Raw genomic sequence first — 18,541 nt, 5'->3', positions numbered from 1 at the left:
TAGCCTTGGGAATTTTCTGATTTGGTTTTCCTACCATTTGACATGTATCTACAGTATTTACACACATCACTCTTGATTTGTGGCCAATAAAAGTGAGTTAAGATATTGTGATAAGCTTTATTGATTCCTAAAAGACCAGCCAATGGAGTTTCATCGGCCAGACTATTTATTTCCTGTCTGTAAGGTTTAGGAACTACAATGTGATAGTTCACTGACCATTCGTCATCAGCAGGTACCTCGGGAGGTCTCCATTTTCTCATAAGAATTCCATTTTTAATGAAATAACAGACAGGAACTTCATTAGCTTCAGTTTCACTAATAGTCCTTTGAAACAAACAGGAGATCTTAGGATCTTTTTCCTGTTCGACGACAAGTGATTGTCGCTTATCACCCTGATTAGAATAAAGAGAATGAGTCGTTAAAAGAGGATCACTGTGATCAATACCTTCTGATTGATCCAAACAAGAAGTGAACGTGACCTCATCAAAAGCCTGACCAATACATGTTTCAGTTAAAGGAATACTTTCCTTATCAACATCAATCTCGAGAGCTTTCTTTGCCATAGCTCTGGTAACTGCACAAGCTGGGGAAAAATCAGGAAATTCTTTTTCAATTGGATCAACTTTCTGATCCAAGCAGGGCTTGTCATTTACAAGTGGATTAATCACAACCTTGTTTCCAGCTAGGTCGTTGCCTAGTAACAAAGGAATGCCCTCAACGGGTAAAACAGAGACCATTCCGACTGTCACGGGTCCTGAAACTAAGTCTGATGACAAATTTCCACAGTGGAGAGAAACATTAACAAAACCACACTCTACTCCCTGAATAGGAACACTGTCATTAGAAGAAGACTTCTCAGAAAAGGCAAAGTACCTGACAACAAAAATCCGAGAAGCTCCTGTGTCCCTGAAAATTTTAATAGGGATAGGATTGGCCGAATCGCTCAAGAGTGATATAGAACCCTTCGATATGCATGGTTCATAATTCTCCATAATCAAATCAGACTGGGGTTTATTAGACCCAAGAAATATATTGCTTTCAGTACATGACAGTGAATGTGACCTCTTAGAAATAAGAGCATTTGGAATTGGTCTGTCTTGATTCTGATGCCTATTTTTCAATTTGTAGCAATCAGAAATAACGTGTCCTTTTTATTGCAATAGGTACACGTAGAAAGAGACAAGGATCTTGAATCAAGCTTTTTTTAAAGTTTGATTTTTAGAAGTTGTGCCAGTTTAAGTTTTAGAAGGGCTTATATTAGACCGAAATACTTTTCTGCCAAAAGACTGCTGCGTAGAAGTCGTACTTACAAAAGAAACTTTATGACTTAAAGAATACTCATCAGCAGCACGAGCAGCATTTTCCAAGGTTTCAATCTGATGCTCGTCAAGATAAGACTTTATGTCACTATGTACACATTTTTTAAATCTTCAAGTAATATAAGTTGTTTAAGATTTCATAATCTTTTTCAACTTTCTTGGCTAAGCACCATCTATCAAATAGCTGTTCTTTTTTCTCTAGCAAATTCGACATGAGTTTGTCCAGATTCTTTTCTATAGTTTCTGAATTTTTGCCGATAAGCTTCAAGGACTAACGCATAACCACTTATGATGCATTCTTTAACCACATCATAGTTACCACTTCGGTGAACTGACAGTGAGTTGTAAATATCACTAGCCTTACCAGTGAGTACACATTGTAATAACTGAGTCCAATGACCACTTCAGATTTTCAGCAACTTTTTCGAAACGTGTAAAAAAAACTGTCTACTTCTCTTTCTTTACAAAGGGGGCACTAACCTAATGTTGTTTGCAAGATCAAAACTTAAATTTGAATTTGAAGTATGAATGTGTTTTTCACTTGTCAGTTCCATTTCTTTCATTTAACATTGATAGTCCCTCTCTTCCTTCTTTCTCTCCGGTTGTAAATGCACCTGTTCTTTCTGTTCCATTTGTCTTTCTTTCTTACTTTCTCCCGCTTGTAAATGCATTTGTTTTTCTTTCTCTCTTTCTGTCTGTCTGTCTGTCTCTCTCTCTCTGTTCTTTCTCATATTGTAACTGCATTTGTTTATCTTGTAATTGCATTTGTCTTTCTTTCTGTTTTTCTTCTTTCTGAAGCTCCAGGCTCCTCAACTCCAATTCCGTCTTGTATTTTAATTAGAATTCCTTCTTTTTAATGTTAGAGTCTGATACAGACTTACTGACTGAAACCAAAGCACTTTTATCCAAAGTATTCTTTTCTACCAAATACTGGACCGAAATCTTTTTTATGTCTTGTTTCGTTAAGGAAGCCTTTACCTCAGAAAGATCGTATTTTCTTGCAAGTTGAATCAATTCATCTTGTTTTAAAAGATCTAATTGTTCCTGGGTATGATCTGGAAAAAAAAACATTTCCACTTTTGATACCATTGTTAAAAAAAGCTTGTCGATCGCACTAAAGATTTAAAAAACTAATGAAATTCAAATCTTTAAAAAAAACGCATTCCAAAATATTTTAACCGGAATACAAAATTTTTGGACGAGCTACCCAATTTCTTATGTCATTTGTTTAGGCTCGAATAAACAGTAACACAAGAAAAAGTGAAAACAACAAGCTTTTAAAAATGTAATCATTTATTTCCCTGCAAAAATTCTGTAAAAATGAGGGGGAATATATGAACGTATGCTTTGATAGATTCACATCCAAAAAGGATCCAAAATTAGTTAGAGAATAAAAGTTTAGTAGTCCTAATGCCCAATTGTTCTACTGATTTCACGTTCGAATCTCGACGAAGAATCCACGATGGAAGACGATGACGCATGCTATAATATGTAGTGTTGAAGTCTACAGTTCCTTGTAGAAATACAAATAATGACCCTCCGTTGTTGGAAATCCGAATCAAATTTATAAGCAATGTCTTTCCAAACTTTCTTCGTGACCACTCTTCAAAATATTTCCAGAGAAAAAACAATTAATCCTTTTGAAATCCAGCTGATCTGAAGAAAATTATAGCTCAAAATCTGGCTAAAACAAAATAACTTGACTTCAGTGTAAAAAGCCCAAAACTGAGAAACCTCTCTCTCTCTCTCTCTCTCTCTCTATTCATCTCTACTAAAACTAACAAATGCGCAGTAATGGAAAAACCGGAATTGCGAAATCGAAAGGGGGGTCACGTGATCGTGTTTATGTCACGTACAGCAAATATCACCGTGACGAAAACCAATCATTTTAAAATAAAATAGAATATGTTTACGATGGTTGCTACAAATTCTGAAATGAGGTCGGGATTTATATCAACACCTGGTGTTTACGAAAGAATGATTCAGGTCAACTGATTTTCTCGGAAAATATCATCTCCAGTGAATAAATTTACATTATAATAGCATATAATAGAATTTTAAAAAATTTAAACTGACACACAATTGAATTAAAATAAATATGAATTAAATCAGATATATGTAACAATAGGAAATACATCTTATATGCGTATCAACATTACAAAGACAAAAGTCTAGCTTTGATTACAAAATATTTTGTACAAAATAATTCATTAATGAGAATAGAAGAGGAGAAATTGTTATTCGTTTTGCATATTTAAAGTTTTGCAATATAGCACCACAAAATACTATGTACATACTGACTGTTTACTTTTAACTTACAAATTGTAATGACCGTTTTTTTAAATAAAGAAAAAAAGAGCGTCCGCCTCGGATACGGGAGATGGAGGGTTCGAACCACGGCCAAGTCATACCAAAGACTTCTAAAAATGGTACTAACAGCTGCCTCGCTGAGCATTCAGCATTAAAAGATTCGTGTTAGGACTGTGCGGCCTGGTGTCAGAATAATGTAACTGGTTGGGTTCATCATGCTACATGTCTGCGGCATGATGTCCCAGTGCTAGACATCACTGTAAACTGCCACACAGCAGACATCGTAGCCATATGACTGAAAAATTGTAAAAGCGACGTTAAAAACCTAAAACACACACACACACACAATAATAAAACACACACACACGCACACACAACAAGATTATCAAAAACAACATATCAAAAGGATAATGCAGTGGCATACGTAAAATGTTTTGCGTTAAGTAACAATTTTCTTTTAAGAATATATAGTTAGATGTACATTATTTCATTTTTTTTATGAATAAACAACATACAAAAATGGAGACCAAAATTGGAATTTGAAGATTATTCAATAAATTGAAATATGTTTTTTATATGCAAACTTAAACTATTCACCATTAAATATGCATGCTTCCATGATGCATAACAATAAATACATGATTATGTATAGCAATTCCCACTTATCTAAATTTCACAACAACAGGAAAATCTTGTAACACATTTTAAGCTCATGTTCTTGGTGTTTCTTGATAAATTTATGATTTTAGGTACAAAAGCTTGGTTCATGACCAGAGGTCATTATGGCAACTCCTTGTGTCATGATCAAAATAGTGTAGTATCTAAGTACATGTACTACTTTTATCCTCATGATTTTATGAATTGATTATCATTCTTGAACTTTCTTTCAACTTCTGAACACGGGCATTCATACTTTGGAGACGTGGTGTAAACTCATCTTTAATACCTTAATAGTATTGCTACATTTCTTAAATGTTACCTTAGTATCCAAGCTATTTGGTAAACAGTTCAACAAATTCAATGTTAGACCAAAATAGCATTTTATATTTTAACTGTTTAAGACCACGTGAGTAAATTCAAGAAAAATATAAGCACAGAATATACAGCTAAAAACATTATTGACTTTAAGTGTTCATTCTTAGCACTCAACTGAAAACAAAACAAACACCTGTAGCGTCTACATTACAATTTTAGCCAAATACTTAGAAAATGTTGTTGTTTTCAGTAATAAATTTAAAAAATCAAAAACATGTCTGTTTTGTCAAGAAAGTAGCAAGCTTAAAATAAACGAATACTGAAAAATATGTAATTTTGTCATGAGTTTTACACATTCCAGGCTGGATTTGGTTGCCCTGGCAACCAACCATTTCATCCCCTACATGCTGAAATATAGCGTAACCAATATTGATCCTTGTTCACAAACATATTCCAGTTATAAGAATATTATTATTACACAAGAAGTAAACTCAAAACGGATGCCGAATTATTAAATTATTGGATAACCCTATGCAAATCAGGCAGTTTAACTTCCAGACTGATGCGAAGTAAACGGTTAATGACGTTATGCACTGAAATCTATTTAAGCGTTCTGTCACATTACTACAGGATTCCCAATCCAATCATGGTCACTGCATCAATCAGCGCAAGAAATGTGATAACGAAAATAAAAATCTCCTCAATTTCGCATGAAAACATTCATTAACTTGACCAACATACGATTTGAAACATTATATATACAATCTAAATTTGTAAAAAGTCTGTGTCCTAAAATTATTGTAAAATTTCAGAACTTCTTTGTAACGATATGTTTGTGTGTGTTATTTGGATTTTAAACGTAGCTCTAATGTCTGCAGTGCGGCAGTTTATAGTGATGTCTAGCACGATGTCCCACCCAGTCACATTAGTCTGATACCAGGACGACCAGTCCAAGTACTAATCTAACTGCTAATCGCCTAGCTAGGCAGCTGTAAGTACCATTTGTATAACTCTTTGGTATGACTCGGCCGGGGTTCGAACTCGCCACCTCCCGCATCCGAGGTCTAACTACCAGGCTAACGGAGCAGTGTATCGATATAGTAATGCATATATTAATTGCACAGAAAGGAATAAAGAATCAATGAACAAATATAGAAAGTATATCAACGTTTGTTGAGTAGCTATAAGAAAATATTTCGCTCGTGAAGTGGAAACATTTTGCAGAGTCATTCTTAAATTCACCATTTTTGAGAGACCAATGTTTCCACTTCAATCATCAGGTCATAAATCGTTGTCAGCATTGATTTTTGTTTTCCTACACATTATACCAGTGAGATTACCACTGAAGTAAACACATCCGGCACCAATGCAAAGCGTCTTTTGAAGATATTCTGACGGAGTGAAATGGAAATACAATTTTAAAGAATTAATTAAATGATCTGTTATATTATACTAAACGGTTATCAAAACACAAGCAGGTAACAACAAATCTCAGGAGTTCTGAGGTAAAACCCTATATAAGTAGTGACTAGGGTCACCCTAGCGTCAATGGGAATTAGCATTACAGACCCCCCCCCTGGGTCACTCTAGCGTCAAGGGAAAATTAACATGGAGAAAAATCGTGGGTCACTCTAGCGTCAAGGGGAATTTAACATGGAGAAAAACCCTGGGTCACTCTAGCGTCAAGGGGAATTGAACATGGGGGAATAAAGTGTGGGTCTATCTAGGGACAAGGGGGAATTGAACATGGGATTTTTTTTTTAAAATAAAAAATAAAAATAACAATAAAAAATAAAAATAAAAAAAAGGGTAGGCAATTGAAAGTCATTCTCTTTTCGAGAAATATGGGTGGCCCTGAAAAGGGCCTTTGGGTTTATGTTAATGTATCCATTAACATAAAGGGCATCTGCGGCATCTTCTTGTCCTCAAGCTGCGTCTTACTCGAGAGCCATAAATCAGTGTCCTCTTGAGGCAACCTTGTCTTTCTACGTACACCCTTCGTATCCACAGACTGGTGTCTGACTTGTCGACAACGGTCCACTTGGACCGGACATACATGAACATGTCCGTCCTAAACATCATGGAAGACACAAGGGTGGATGATTCGACTGTGGTCCACATCTTGAAGCGACGAGAACAGGTGAATCAATGCAGTGAACTGCGCTTATTTATAGGTAGAGGAAGGATTGAAACGGATTGAGTTCATTCACCAATCCGAATACGCGTTACAAAATTGAGTCAGCCCGCATCCAATCCGAAGAGAGCAGTCTGTGACGTCACTTGGTCTATATACATTCGCTAGCGCTTGTGTACAGTCAATCTATGCGACACTGATTCAACATGACGGAAACTCAGAAAACGATTCATTGGGGTGCACCAGCAGGGGAGACTGCCCAAGGGAACCCGGATTTACTTTCAGAAGAGGTGAATTGGGATTTTGTGGATTTTCTTACCTCGCAAGAATTTGTTCCGGAACCTTCGTTACCTTCTTCATTACCGCAAGTGGAGAATTTTAGACAGAGACAGAAAGAAGAATTGGAGAAATTTATACAACGACAAAAGGAAGCGGAACAAGCTTTTCTCCTACAGCAGCAAGAAGAAGAGGTAAGAAAAAAACAACAGCAACAACAGCAAGAAGAAGTAGCAGCAAAGAAACAAGAGGGTGAAAATCAAACGGTCACGGTACTGTTGGACATTTTAGCGGAGTTAAGAAGTCTGAAACAAATGTATCAGACTTCTTTCTTACGACCGAAGAGAATACGACCTTCCCGAGCTAAACACGTTAACCCTGTAACTAAGCCTACCGTACCACCCTTAGTGATTTCAACCCAATCATCAACATTACGCAGTCCAGAAGTAGGCCTTGGCCGTGGCAAAGGCTTAAGGCAGTTAAAGTTGATTGCTTAAACTCACCCCTACACCAAAAAAGGCCCTTTTCAGGGCCACCCACGTCTCTCGAAAAGAGATACACTTTCAATTGCCAATAACTCAAAAAAAAACAACAACCCATTTTACCCCTATAGAACATGCTTTTGTATGAGTGCTTGAGTGTACGTTCTTATTTTAAAATCATAACTCAAAGACACTTACCTTATATAATTAATTTATTCTTTTATCCATTGTTACAATCCAATTCACAACAGAACACTTTAATATAAAGTTCATTTACTTCTTCTTTCTCCTTGTTTAGTCTCTCTGTTGTTTTGAATTTCTTCACCGTCTTTTCCTCTTCTTTCTCCTCATTTTCTTCCCTTCTTCTTTTCTTCTCCTGTTTCTTTGCCTCTTGTAAATAGAATTGTCTTCTTTCTTCCTCTTCTTCCTCTGAAGAATCCCTCTCTTCCTCTGAAGAATCCTTCTTTTCTTCTGACTCCTCTTGTTTCTTTTTTGGGCAATCTGGAGACCAATGTCCTTTTTCTTGACAATAATAACAGGTATCTTGACTTCTGTCTTTTTTAGCCCTTTTTTTTTCTTTTTTGACGGTCTGGACACTCTGAAGACCAATGCCCTTTCTTCTGACAGATATAGCAAGTATCTTGACTTTTATCTCGAAAGGAAGGAGAGTAGTCCGTGGGCTGGTCTGAAGAGAATTTTCTAATGACCCCTCGCAAAGCTCTGACGAAACGTTCGATTTGGCTAGTCTCTTCCATCGTTGTGCTCAGCTTGAGAGTGAAATGAATAGTGAAAGGACAAGACACACACCCTTTTATATACGCTGGTCTGGCATGACTATAAATTAGTATATGGTGTTTAAACTTGAGTCATTTGACGTTTTTCACTCAAGATAAAACAATCCTATTCATTCGAGAAGAAAGAAGAAGAAAGTAAGAGGCAGAAACGTGATCTATCGCCTCGTACCAGGGCTGAAATCTTGGCACAAATTCATGCCAGTGATTTTGAAGAGGACATGTGTGAACCAGAATCCGAACCCTCTAAACCAAGTTCGCCACCCTTAGTCAACCCTGAAAAATACCATTCCATTCGAGAGACGGAAAAGCGCTCCTCTAGAAAATTTAGAACCACGGCTTACAAATACACGGTGAAGTTTAAAGATTTCAAGGCTGAAGTGCCGTTAGAGAAAGCAGAAGTGTTTAACACTGGGGTGTGGGATTCTTTGCTCACCACACTCAAGCGACAATGTCAACCCAAAGAAGACGATCGCTTGAGACTTTCCATACAACACGACGGTTTGAAATCCCCTTTTTGGATCGAGTTTAGCACCCCTGCAGAATTGACCGCTTCCAAAGTCATGGACAAGATTCAACACGTACAACAATCTAATGACCAGTTTGACATCACCGATGGAAAAGCCACACTGGACATGACCCACGTCTCTCCTCCTCAAGGGACTGGACGCAAAAAGATGTTATTGGTGGACGACCTTCGCAACACCAAAACGAGTCTCGTCCGAATTCACATCCCTCAAGACCAGATGTGTTTAGCCCGTGCCATCGTGGTGGGACGAACCTATGCCAACAAGAACGACACGGTAGAATGGAAAAGAACCTGGAAAACTATTCAACAATCCGATCGAGCCAAACAACGAAACGAAGCAGAACTCCTGTTACAACAAGCCGGACTGTCCAAAAACACACCCTGTGGCATTCCTGAGATGCAAAAATTGCAAGATGTCCTAGCTCCACGATACACCTTGAAAGTGCACCCTCAAGAAATGCGTGGGCCTCTGTTGTTTCGAGGCCAAGATTTTAAGGATGGAAAATACATTCATGTTTATTATCACGATGACCATTTCGATACCATTACCACCATCACCGGATTCCTGGGATATGTTTATTATTGTGAGAAATGTGACCGTGGTTATAATAATCGAGAGCAACACAAATATTGCGGATCGAAATGCCCAGGATGTTTGGCCTCTCCACCCTGTCTGAGCGAAGGACCAGTGCCTTGTTCAACTTGTCTGCGCACGTTTGTCAGCGCTACCTGTTACCAACAACATCTGACGACGCAAGGTTCACAGAAGAAATGTGCTTGTCAACTCCTGAGATTGTGCCCTACGTGTGGACAAGGCATATGTACCAATACTGCCAAGGCACACGTATGTCGAGGAAAGAAAAAATGTCACATTTGTCACCACATCGTGGACTTGGAACACCAATGCTACGTGCAAAAATATCAACCCCCACCAGAGAAAGATGACGGTCACAAGAAGAAAGGCAATTTCATCTTTTTCGATTTCGAATGCATGCAAGAGACCGGCATTCACATTCCTAATTTCTGCGTGGCTCATCGAGCGTGCGAGAAGTGCATTCAAGAACCTATCTTCAGTCATTGCCCTCACTGCAGCAAAATTCCTGGAGGACGTGAAAAAATCTTTCGGGGACCGAACACGTTAGCCGATTTTGCCCAATGGGTCTTAGACCACGTCGACAAGACGTGGAGCCAAGAGGACATCGAACGTTACGGAGATTGTCATCGTCATGCCACGGTGATGGCTCACAATTTCTCCGGATACGATGGACAGTTTCTTCTCAGATACTATACGGAACATGGCACCGAGCGTCCTAAAGTGACTTTGAACGGAGCCAAAATCATTTTCATGCAAGTGGGACAAGTACAGTTTAAAGATTCGATGAGATATTTGGCCATGCCTTTGAGCCGAATGCCTAAAACGTTTGGAATGACAGAAATGGCTAAAGGTTACTTTCCACACTTTTTCAATACGGAAGCCAATCAACACGCCGTTCTATCCCATTTACCTGAGGCTCACTATTACGACCCTGACAACATGCGTACCGAACAACGAGAAGCTTTCTACGCTTGGTACCAGGCTCACGCCTCGGACCCTTTCGACTTTCAGGAAGAAATGCTAAAGTATTGTCGTTCCGACGTGGACATTTTACGGCGTTGCTGTGGAAAATTTCGAGAACTGTTCATGGAACACGGAGGGGTCGATCCTTTGAAAGAAGCTTGCACCATTGCCAAAGCGTGTTCCTTAGTGTATCGACAACGATTCACGCCTGAAAACACCGTGGCTGTCATTAGTCCTCAAACGACCCACTATGTCAAACGTCAATACTCGGTCAAAGCCCTACGTTGGTTACATTACTTGTGCGACAAGGAAGACAAATGGATTCAGCATGCCCGCAACGGAGGGGGTGAAAAGACCATCGGAACGTATTCGGTAGATGGCTGGGACTTAGAAAACCCCAAGATCGTGTACGAGTTTAACGGTTGCTTATTTCACGGATGTCCCGTCTGTTACCCTGATCGTAGCACTAAAAATCAGTTTTTACAACGAACCATGGAAGACTTGTACCAGGACACTTGTCAGCGGCGCCTAAAGTTGGAACAGGAAGGATACCAAGTGGTGGAAGTGTGGGAACACGAGTACGATCACCGTATGAAAACCGATCCCGAGTTTAAACGCCTCGTGGAAAGTTACCAGTTCATGGACCCGCTGAACCCGAGGGATAGTTTGTACGGAGGAAGGACCAATGCCACCTGTTTGCTGTACCAAGTCGACGAAGAGAAAGGAGAAGAAATCAAATACTTGGACGTGTGTTCGCTGTATCCCTACGTGTGCAAATATTTTCGCTTTCCTGTAGGGCACCCGCAATTGTTCACGGAACACATCGACCTGAAAAACATTCGACAATACGAAGGCTTGATCAAGTGTAAAGTTTTGCCTCCCACGAACCTATACCATCCCGTCTTACCTCACCATTGTCAAGGCAAACTGATGTTTCCATTGTGCCGTACTTGTGCCGAGACGTGCAACCAAGACCAACCTTGTCAGCACACCCAGGAAGAACGTGCCTTGACGGGAACCTGGGTCAGCGTGGAATTGTTCAAAGCTCTGGACATGGGATACCAACTGTTAGAAGTGTACGAAATTTGCCACTTTCCCAAGACACAACAATACCACAAGGGTGATCCCAGTCAGAAAGGCATTTTCGCCGACTACGTGGATGCCTTTTTGAAACTGAAACAAGAAGCCAGCGGCTATCCTTCCTGGTGTCACACTCCCGAAGACCAAATACAATTCAAAGAGAAATACTATGAACAAGAAGGCATCTCTTTAGACCACATCGAGAAAAACGAAGGCAGGCGATCGTTTGCCAAAGTGATGTTAAATTGCTTGTGGGGTAAAATGACACAACGACCGTGTTTACCCAAGACGGAGTATTTGACAGAACCTTCCCGCTACTTCCAGATGATTCACGACAAAACCAAATACATGAAACACGTGGACGTCGTTCGCGAGGATTTGATCTTGGTCAATTACGAAGAAGATCTGGATTTTGTACAAGACGACCCTTTTGGAAATGTCATCATTGCGACTTACGTGACAGCCCATGCTCGCTTAAAATTGTACGAAGCTTTAGAACTGTTAGGGGAACGTGTCCTGTACTTTGACACGGACAGTTGCATTTACATCCATCACCCGAGTCAACAGCACCCTAACATCGAAGGAGACCGTTTAGGAGCCTGGACAGACGAGCATCCCGACGACAAGATTCTAAGTTTCGTCAGTGGCGGTCCCAAAAATTACGGCTACGAATGCCGGGACAAACAAGGAGAAGTGCACACTACGTGCAAAGTGAAAGCACTGACTCTGAATTATCGTACCAGTCGTGTGGTGAACTTTGGGGTATTGAAAGAAGCCTTGCAATCGGGAGAGGATGAACACTTTAAAGTGACCACCTATCAACCGAACAAGATTGTACGTTTACCCACTCACCACATCGTCAGTCGGCTCTTGGAAAAAGTCTATCAAATCGTGTACCAGAAGCGAGTTCGACTTCCCAATCATTTCACCTTACCGTATGGACACGTTGGTATAAAACATTGGTTGTAAGAGGATAGTCACCCGCTAGAAGGATGACTTCGCCACAGCAAGAATCGAGTGAGAAACCCGATGAGAACTCCAAGTTCAAACCCTACCATTTTCCAGTCTTCTTACCTGACTATTGTGATTGTGCCCGTCGATTGGACACGTTTCAGAAATGGCCTACGGATAGGGAAGGATTACCTTCTTCGCATGTTTTAGCTAGAACAGGATTTGTCTACTTGGGACCTGAGTCAGGATTGGGATACGAGGTACAGTGTTTCGCTTGCGGACTGAAGTTACGAATGGATCTATGTATCTATAAAGATTCAGCTATTCTGGAACATACTCGATGGTCTCCGCACTGCCCTTACCTTTCTATGGCCTTTCCACCCATCACACTACGGTACAATTATGACGGTACCTTAGAGACGGTACCTTCCAGAACAAGACATAAAAAACATAAAAAAGGAAAGATGTACAAGCTGGAGACTGCATTGCGACTAGTATAAAAAGGGGGCTATGGTCAAGATCGATAGTTCATTGTGACTACCAAGACCGAGCGAACAAGATGAATACTTTCAGAGAAACACAAAACAAGTTGTTTAGAAAGGCACAATTCAAGTGTGAGGCTTCGGAAGTGGAATGCGATTGTGAGCCTTGCGATGGGTACGATGCTGTACGTTGTGACCTTAGCGATGCCGTAAAGCATCATGGGAACTTTGTTCTCACTACCCTATCATGGAAAGTGATGCTGTGCGTGTCAAACCTGAGGGATGCGAAAGTGATGCCGCTCGTCCTCTTGGACATTTTACTGGGTTTCGTTTTAAAGGGGAATGTTCACCTTCACGTCTACCCCCTTACGGATGTCATCCAGCCCTGAGCAAACTGCTGTTCATGTCACCCAACCCTCATCGAAACGAACCTGTGAAAGACGAATATTCGTTTCCTGTGCGTTTGTCTGAATACTGCGACTTTGAAAATCGTCTTCAATCGTTCAAAGGAAAATGGCCTAAGTATCTGGGAGGACCGACCCCCGAAGAATTAGCCAGAGCCGGATTTTTCTACTTGGGCGAAGGAGATAAAGTCAAGTGCTTCAGTTGCGGTGTGTCACTTCACCACTGGGAACCGCAAGATTCGGCCTACGTAGAACATGCTCGATGGTCACCGAATTGTCATTACTTACCCTTAGTGGGACCGAGACATTGAAGTAACTTACCATAATCTGTTCATGGATACTTTACACGAGAACATTCGTGCTTTGCCTGTGGAGTTGAGAGAACGCATTTACCGAGAGCTGGTGAAAATACAAGTGAAAGGTAAAGAACAATTGCATCCGTTACGTCACCGGTGTTTGAACCACTGGTACCTGAAGGCTATACAAGGACTGATTGAGTTGAAAGTGTTCCATTGGACAGACATTGATCAACGACCCCCTGGTTTTAAAAAGGAATGGTTTGCTCTGGATGATTCAATCTACTACATTGTAAACGTACTGCATCGAATTCCAGAGGAAGAGTTAACGAATTACCAACATCTTTTACGCAATGTCGACTTAGTGAAAGAGGAAACTTCTGAACTAATTGTAACGTGTAAATTAGTAACTAAATGATTTAGATTCGACAGTGAATTAAAACCATGTCTGTGCAAACAGTACATGTCTTGTGTCAGACAAAAGAGGATTTAGTATGACCTATTCATGGATGCTTTGCTAGAGAACATTCGTGCTTTGCCTGTGGAGTTGAGAGAACGCATTTACCGAGAACTGATCAAAATACAAGTGAAACGCAAACGCAACCGTTTTTAAATTATGCTCTGTTCCAAAGTATAAGAAGACTGATTATGAGTGGATATTACATCAGGCACAAAGGTAGACGAGGCTATTGGCCGCCACCCAAGGATTCCAAAAACAGTGTATATACTTATGGATACTTTACAAGAGAACATTTTGGGCTTGCCTGAGGAGTTGAGAGAAAGGATTTACCGAGAGCTGGTGAAAATACAAGTCAAACGTAAAGAACAATTGCATCCGTTACGTCACCAGATCTTTAACCACTGGTACCTGAATGGTATAAGAGAACTGATTCGTCAGAAATTGTTTCAATGGTCAGACATTGTTCAAAACTTTGAGGTCGCCAATGATCGACATATTCATAATTTTGGTTACTTCGACATTCACCTAGTGCAACGCATTGAGGAAGACAAGTTAAAGGATTACCAACATTTGTTACGTGGAATCTGCTTAGCGGAAGACGAAACATCTAGACAAACTCTGACGTTTCGGTTACAGTATGCAAGATTTAGATTCCCTACTGGAGAACGAAGATCTCTGGCTAGAAAGTACGTGTATTGCATCCGAAAAAAAGAGAATATAAAAAAAGGCTGCCATGCCACGACTTATGTCACATGTCATTGAACAGATTCCGTGGAAGGAACTCAATGACCATATTCAAACCGTGGATCATTACCATCGATTATTACAAGAACTGTATCCATTCAATTTGGGTCGACAAGTAATGTGTGTCTTAGTGACTTGTTTTCTGGGATTTCGTTTACCAGCCGATTCTTTGTGGACTCTTTACGAACAGTACTTACCACATCCCCATGGCCTTAAATGGTCACGAAAAACTCCTTTTGCTCAAAGCCTTGCGTTTTCATCTGGATACTTCTCGACCTCTACGGGAAAAAAAGATTCGTCAACTTTTAGCTACCTAAGACGTGTATGACGATGTGTGTGTAGCTTGTGACTTACATCCCCATTGGACAGATGTCCGTGCCTGGAAAGAATGGGATTTTGAGGCTTGGACCCAAGACGTGGCCCAGTATGCACGAGAGTTGTTCAAGGAAAAAAGTTACTTTTGAACCCGTGTTAGTGACGGTGCCAGAAGAACCCATCACCCAGGACGGGACTGTCGTGGACAGGCCTGAAAGACCCTTTCGGGAGGACACTTGTGTGACCTTACCCCCTACTATAGAACTGGTTAGAACATTACCCAAAACATGTTGTACAGACACTTGTGTTTATTCCACGTTAATGGTTATCATGTGCCTTTTATCCTTGTACTTAAGCCTTTGGCTTTTATGTATTTTTGTCTTTCGTATTTATGTTTGAAACATTCAATAAACGTGTTCTGAAAAAAGTATATAAACTCTTGTCTTGTTTGTTTTCGTGTCACAAGTGACATTTCTCACACTATGGCACCTCTGCTGTCTCTGCTCCCTCTTCCTCTACTGTCAAAGTCATCGACGAACACTTAGATCGTGCCAGTTGGGAGGCTTTGTATCTTCGCCATCCCTTTAACATGCTCATTGCCGGACCTAGCGGTTCAGGCAAAACCGAATTCGTCAAACGTTTGATCGAACATAAACATCATTTGATCGATAGGCCACCTCAGCGGATCGTGTGGTGTTACAAAGAGTGGCAATCGGCGTACAGCCTCTTGCGAGAAAGTCAAGGCGAATTCCATCGTGTTTGTGGAAGGCATTCCTAAAGAAGACGACGGCATCGTCTCTGACTCCCGTCAAACCCATTTAGTCATTTTCGACGACATGTTAGGAGAAGACGAAGAAGAAATTAAACTGTGGTTCACGCGCAACGGGCATCACTGTAATGCCAGTGTCGTTTACATCACCCAAAATTTGTTTCAACAAAGTAAAGCCCATCGCACCATCAGTCTCAATGCGCATTACGTGGTCTTGTTTAAAAGCCCTCGAGATAAATCGCAAATGCAAGTCTTAGCCAAACAGTTAGGAACGCCTTGGCTGACTCAGGTGTACGACGATGCCACTCAAATGCCACACGCCTATTTACTCGTCGATTTGAAACCTACGACCCCCGAGGATTTGCGATTTCGTACCCACTTGTTTCACCACTGGTGCCAAGACGGAGGGCCTGTCCTGTACACGTCTCCGTCCTCGACTTAATTTCACTCCACATAAAAAATCTATAAAAACCTCAGACCCTTTTTCGTCTGTCTCACACAACGTCAACATGACGTCCCTTCAGTCGCATCTTCCCGACAAATTGATTCGTGCCTTGTATGGCATCAGTCGAGAAAAAGATCCACAAACACGAGCTCGTGTCTTAGAAGCTAGTCTCAAAGAAGTCTTACGATGGTTCACGGTGACGGCACGTCAATTACTCCAAGGAATCATTCAGATTCCTCATCAAACCAAACGCTTTTTCGATCGAAACAAAGTCCCTTTGGTCCAACTGGCCGATCCCCGCATCGACACCCAAACAAAAAAACAAATCATTTTGAAACCTGGAGGGAGCGGTACTCTAGGAGGGGTCATCATTCGCTCTCTCTTAAGATGGGATCCTAATGCCCCCAAAGTTCTCCCCAAGAAAAAAGTCCAACGAAGCCCCAAGAAGAAAAAGAAAAAGACCAGGTCCCCAAGGAGAACTTCTCCAGTGGCGGGACCCTCCTCTTACCAGACACCACCCCGGAAAAAGAAAAGAAGCCCCCAGAAAAAGAAACAGAGAAAAAGTCCCCAGAAAAAGAAAAGTCCACAGAAGAAAACTAGTCGCAAGAGAGGCACTTCGGCCAGGACGCAACTTTACACTCGCAAACCACGACCTGCCACGGCAGTGACTGCGTCTCCGGCATCCTCACGTTCATCCACTTCTCCGTTGATGACACCAAGAACTGAAGAGTACTTGGAGACGTTGATCACACCAAGAACTTCTCCGTTATTGACCCCAAAAAGAACTTCCCCAGTGGCAGGACCCTCCAATTTAGCGGTAGTGGCTGCTGCTCACAAAGTACCTTCTCCCAAAATCAAAGTCCAAGAAAGATCGGGCATGTTACAAAGTTTACTGGATTTGTCCAAGCAAGAACTGGCTCGATTTAGTCCGTTACGTACCCCTGCACGACGTGTCATGCCTGTCCTCAAACTGATACGACGTAAAGACAATCAGTGGCGACGCGTTCCAGTATAAAAAAGGCCTGTGACCAAGTCGGGGTATCAATGTTTTTGGTGCTTCTGAAGACTCAGAGATGTCACCCTCCAGAAAAGCCCAAGGAAAGAAAAGGAAAGGACTACCACCACGTTTAGTCAAACATGGAGACATGTTATCTGTCCTGTCCAAAGCTTCTCCACCCCTACGAAAAAAACTCATTCAATCGGCCTCCAAAGAGGTCATCGATACCGTGTGCGAATGTTGTTTGAACGTCTTGAAAGGCACGATCCCTTTGTCCAAACACCAGAGACAATGTTTAGGCAAACATCGTCACGTTCTTCGCCAAATGGTTCAAAAGAAAATTCCCATTCGTCAAAAAAAAGAAGATGTTGGTCCAACCTGGAGGCATTTTACCCCTCTTGTTAGGTCCCATACTGAAAGGAGTCTTGGGAACCATATTGGGAGGACTGGTGGGAGCAAGATAAAAAGGCCCTCGGAAGTCCCAAGATTTCAGAATCGACCCCTGACAACCCCATGGAAGGACGAAAACTAGCTTTAGTGCCTTACAAACAATGGATGGAATACCATCGGTGGCAAGAACAACGCACCCCGCATTTGCCTCCCAATCCCAATTTGAGCGAGATGTCCCAGTTACAACACGAATTGCAGTCCTTGATGGATCGCCAAGATTTGTCCGAAACAGAAAAATCGCAAAAGTACGGTCAACTCTTGCAACGACTGCAACTCTTTCACCAGAAAGCTTTAAACGAAACAGCTCTACCCACTCTGAAAGATTTTAAGACCTTGATGAAAAGTCCAGCACCATCACCAGTACCAGTACCAGTACCAGTACCACCACTACCAGTGACCAAGACAGAAAAAGGAGAACAAGAAGAAGGGTTTCAAACTCCACCAGAAAAATTACGCAAGTTAACAACACCACCTACCTCCAGAATTGGATGGATTAAAAAGATGATGGCCACCCCTTCTTCATCACAAGAGAAAAAGAAAGTAAAGACAGAAGTGAAACAGGAACCGATATCCCCCGCTCAGACTTCCTCCTCTTCAACACCTATTGCCGGTCGCACACGCAAAGCATTGCAATCGAAGAAAATACCCCAAGAGAAAAAGAGTAGCATCCTCCAAGAGTGGGTGTCTTATTAACATATGAACACAAAAAATGGAAAAAGTCTTAGCCAGCATTTACTACGATCCCTCCCATCCTGCAGGTTACGCAGGAGTTCA

The 18,541-nt window shown here is 41.2% G+C and overlaps 1 long non-coding RNA gene across 1 annotated transcript in view; it reads right to left on the bottom strand.

Annotated features, from left to right (window-relative positions):
- Positions 1-1,072: 1,072 nt before the first annotated feature.
- LOC149789035 (uncharacterized) overlaps positions 1,073-18,541 on the bottom strand; it is a 29,495-nt gene continuing 12,026 nt past the window's right edge. The window contains exon 3 of the long non-coding RNA XR_016424289.1: positions 1,073-2,374. This is a non-coding gene — a long non-coding RNA (uncharacterized LOC149789035). The remainder of the gene's footprint in view (positions 2,375-18,541) is intronic.

This window comes from Sinohyriopsis cumingii, chromosome 11 (genome assembly GCF_028554795.1).
Source record: "Sinohyriopsis cumingii isolate HCF-2022 chromosome 11, ASM2855479v2, whole genome shotgun sequence".
In the NCBI taxonomy this organism is placed as follows: Eukaryota; Metazoa; Mollusca; class Bivalvia; order Unionida; family Unionidae; genus Sinohyriopsis; species Sinohyriopsis cumingii.
This window is presented reverse-complemented; position numbering and strand designations above follow the sequence as displayed.